The sequence below is a fragment of the Physeter macrocephalus genome, chromosome 14 (assembly GCF_002837175.3).
Source record: "Physeter macrocephalus isolate SW-GA chromosome 14, ASM283717v5, whole genome shotgun sequence".
In the NCBI taxonomy this organism is placed as follows: Eukaryota; Metazoa; Chordata; class Mammalia; order Artiodactyla; family Physeteridae; genus Physeter; species Physeter macrocephalus.
This window is the reverse complement of record NC_041227.1, coordinates 120,652,560-120,656,900: the sequence shown is the minus strand read 5'-3', so window position 1 is coordinate 120,656,900 and position 4,341 is coordinate 120,652,560. Positions and strand designations below refer to the sequence as shown.

Here is a 4,341-nt window from a genome sequence, read left to right as displayed (position 1 = left end):
GGCTCACCTGCGGGCTGGGGGGGGGGGCGGCTGTCAGAAGGGGGGGAAAGAATGGGGGGGCTGTTCTGGGAGGAGGGGGCGGGTAATAGAGTCACAGGAGCACTGGCACACCTGCTTTCTTAACACGAGCTGTCATTCGCTCAGGCAGAAACAGTCACAGACTTGCCGACTTTGAGAGCTAGGGACAAAGATGAGCGCAGAGATGACAGCAACCTCTCCTTCAACAGAGGAAGACATTAAGACAGGTTGAATGGCTTGCTCCAAGTCACTCCAGGTCTCCACACTCCCCATCAGTCTTTCCCTGTCTCACCACGCGTTCCTCCAAGTGACAAGCACGGGGGAGGAAGGAGAGTGGCATCCTCTTGAGGCGGCTGGGGAGGCTGAGGGCCCGCCCCTAACTCCTCAGCATCATGGTGTCTGTCCCCAGAGGCGGGAGGACCTACCCCCAGCAGACGCCGACGAGGATGTGGGCAGGGCGACGCAGGAAGCACAGGCTGGGCAAGGGAGCAGGGAAGGAGTCAGTGACAGCTGCTCAGGAGACCCAACCCACCGCAGCTTGGGTCCCTCGGGAATCACCTGGGCTCCTGGGTATCTGCGTGTGGGATGGTGCCTGGGGCTCTGAGGGACACGTGGGCTCGCTGTGCCCTCTGGAGTGTGTGCAGGAGGCTGTGTGGCCCGAGGCCGTGCTGAGCTGCCAGGTGACATGGTGCCAGGGCGGTGTGTGGAGGGGGGGTGAGGGAGGAAGGGGGGGAGAAGAGGAGGGTGGCTGCCCCAGCCCTAGGAGGGGGAGCAGGGCATCGTCATTGCTGTTGTTCAACAGTGTGGGGGGAAGGCGGGAGGGGAGGAAGAGGAGTCCTGGGCCCCTGGCTTTCCTTCACTCCAGCAGACACTTCAAGGCTGGTGAAGCGGACACCTGTGATCAGAGCAGCCCCATCGAGGGCAGGGGCCTGGCTGAGGGAGACGCAGTGGGCCTGGCCTCTCTTCCTCAGAACTCGCCAGCTCTCGAGTGGCTCTAACAACTATGTTCTCCAGGCTTTGAGGGCAATGGGCGTGTGTGCACAGTGAGCTGCTGTCTGCTGGGAGAGAGCAGTCTCTCCACTGCTGGGGTGGGGGGGGGGGATTTTGTGAGTGGCACCCCTTCAGGCCCCAAAGAAGGGGTCCTGGAGCGGAAGGATGCGCAGAGGGGTAGAGAGCCTGGCGCTTAGCTTGTGACCAGGGAGCCCTTCTCTTCTACCAGGAAAGAAACAGCGTGGAAAGCCGAAGGGTTTGAGCAGGTCTGAGCAGGTCCTTGTCTCTGAAGAGCTCTTGAGCACCGTGTCTGGGAGGCTGGTAGGGCAGGGGTTTTGTTCTGTGGCCCATCCTCAGCTCTAACGTGGCCTTGTGACGATGCCTATAGAACATCTGGGCTCAGCATGGAACAGCCTCGTCCTCATTGAAAAACCATAAAAGCAAAGGCTAAATGGGGTTGGAAGATAATCTAAAAGTAAGTACAACTTACATTTAGATAGCATTTTAGACCTTTCTAAATTCTTTCGAGTAAATGATCTTATTTGATATTTATAATAACCTTGAGAGGTAGTAAAGAGATAAGGTCCTTTGTTCAGTCAGCTACCTCCCAGCTGCCATCAAAACAATGGAGACGGCTCTGAATCCTGCAGGAGGATGTAATTATGATCCCCCAGAGGCCTGACCCACCAAGGAAATGCAGTCTGCTTGGGAGAGCTCCCCATCTCTCCACCTCTCTTCCAGGGAAGGACAAGTCACAAGTCACCACAGTTTGAGAAAAATATCCCTTAGAAAATATGCCCAACAATGGAATAAAATTGAGACCTGACCAATAAACACATGAAAAGATGCTCAACTCCATCAGTCATCGTGGAAATGCAAATCAAACCACAATGAGATACTACTTCATACCCACCAAGAGGCCTAAAATAAAAAAGATAGAGGATAACAAATGTTGAGGATACGGAGAAATTGGAGACCTTATACGTTGCTGGTGGGATTGTAAAATGGTACAGCCACTTTGGAAAAAACATCGGCAGTTCCTCAAAACTTTAAACAGAGATGCCATGTGACCCTGCAATTCCATTCCTAAGCATGATAGCCCAAAATGGGAAATAACCTAAATGTCCACCAACTGATGAATAGGTAATCAAAATGTGGTATATTCATACCACAGAATATTATTCAGCCATAAAAGAAATGAAGAATTGATTATTTGCTACAGCATGGATGAGCCTTTAAAACATGATGCTAAGTGAAAGGCCACATGTGGTATAAATCCATTTACATGAAATGTCTGGAATAGGCAAATCCATAGAGACAGAAAGTAGATGAGTGGTTGCCAGAGGCTTGGGGGAGAGGGAATGGGAGTGACTGCCAATGCTATGGAGTTTCTTTATGAGATGATGAAAATGTTTTGAAATTAGTAGTTGCACAACTCTGAATATACTAAATATACTAAAACCCATCAAATCATACAATTTAAAAGGGGGAATGCTATAGCACATGAATTATATCTCAATAAAGCTGTTATTAAAAAATATGCCCAAATGTTGACTTTTGTCCTTCTATGTTCATCAGGAATCTCACGATTATTTATTGGTTTTCAGAGGAGCCGTGGTTCTCTCACTGGATACCCACCTGCTCTTCTTTGTTTAGCCAAAACCTACCCATGTCTCAAAGACCAGATCAAGTCCTGCCTCTAACATGAACAGCTCTAGCTCCTCAACCAATGATAATCTCACCTTTCGATATTTATTCAGCATTAACTCATATGGACACCAAAAGCCAGGTGTAGGGGAAATAGCACTGGATCAGGAGCCAGAAAAATCTGGGCCACACTTACAAGCCTTATGACCTGAGCAAAATAACCTCTTTGAGCCTCAGTTTCCTCATGTGTAAAACAGCTATAGACATTTTTACCCATTCTCCCTCTGAGGGTTGCTCCCTGAGTTGAGCAACAGCTAAGGGACCAGTGCGGCTGGAGCAGGGGGAGACAAGAATAGGCTGAGTGTGGACAGGTGGCCAGAGCAGGGACCCGGTTATCTTGAGACGAGAACCCAGTGCAATTGTTGGGTATTGGTGACAGGCTTTCATTTTTTAGTGTCTTCTTATAATGTAATATATGTTCCATAGGATATAAGTAGTATGTATATGTGATATCCAATGTATATGTAAGTTATGAAGTATAATAAAGTGAGGACCCATAAATCCACTGCCCAACATTACTCTTGTCTAGCTGAGTCTGGTCCTTCCCTTTCCCATCTCCCTCCCCCACACCCACATGCACCCACTCCAGCTCCCCTGAATGCTATCTTTATCATTCTCCTGTGAAGAAGAGTTTCAGTACTTTGTATGTATCTCTAAACATCACACTGTTTAGCTTTGCTTGTTTTAGAGCTTTATAAAGATGGCGTCACCTAGGTATGTACCTAAGAGAAATGAAAACACATCTGTGCGAAGACCTGCGTGCAGAGAAGTGTTACTCCAAGGAGCTGAACAGTGGAAGCAACCCTGACGTCCATCAACTGGTGAATGGGTAGACAAAATGTGGTAGATCCACACAATAGAATATTAGTTGGCAATAAAAGGGAATGAAGTTCTGATACATGCTACAACATGATGAACTCCAGAAACATTATGCTAAGTGAAAGAACCTAGACACAAGAGGCTACATATGGTATGATTCCATTTATATGTAATGTCCAGAAAAGTCAAATCTATAGAGACAGAATATAGATCAGGGGTTGCCTGGGGTGGGGGGTGGGAATGAGGGGTGACTGAAAATTGGCAGTAGGGTTATTTTGAAGGTGATGGAAATGCACTGAAATTAGATAGTGTGAGAGTTGCACAATTCTCAAAATAATCTATTAATCATTGAATTGTACACTTAAAATGGGTGAATTATGCTAAAACGTGGAAATGTAAATTACACTTTGATAAAGTTTTTTTTTTTTTTAAAGGCATCATGTTAGAGTCTTCTAAGGTTTGTTTTTTCTCTTACAATTACGTTTCTGAGACTTTGTCGTTGCTGTTGCATGTTTACAGTTCATTTATTTTTATAACTTTTTCATAGTCCATAATAATCCATCATGTGATTATGCCACATTCTTTTCTTCCAACCTCTAATCCTGTCACTGGACATGTGAGTTACTTCTTGTTTTCAGTTACTACAGGAAAATTTGCCAGCAACATTCTTGCACATGTCTCCTTGGTATACATAAGTAACTTTATGGCTGTTGAATCTAATAATATCAGGATTGTATACTGTATGTCTATTTTCACTTCTTCTTTTTTTTTTTTTTTTTTTTTTTTTTTGCGGTACGCGGGCCTCTC

At 46.3% G+C, this 4,341-nt stretch overlaps 2 long non-coding RNA genes across 2 annotated transcripts in view; both read right to left on the bottom strand.

Annotated features, from left to right (window-relative positions):
* Window positions 1-146: 146 nt before the first annotated feature.
* LOC129392762 (uncharacterized) lies at window positions 147-685 on the bottom strand. The gene is made up of 3 exons (XR_008619233.1): window positions 577-685; window positions 311-494; window positions 147-218 (listed from the first exon to the last, which is right to left on the bottom strand). It is a non-coding gene; the product is annotated as an uncharacterized lncRNA (long non-coding RNA).
* Window positions 686-1,368: 683 nt separating this feature from the next.
* Window positions 1,369-4,341, bottom strand: part of LOC102979377 (uncharacterized) — a 17,203-nt gene continuing 14,230 nt past the window's right edge. Inside the window, exon 4 of the long non-coding RNA XR_447544.4 lies at window positions 1,369-1,455. This is a non-coding gene — a long non-coding RNA (uncharacterized lncRNA). The remainder of the gene's footprint in view (window positions 1,456-4,341) is intronic.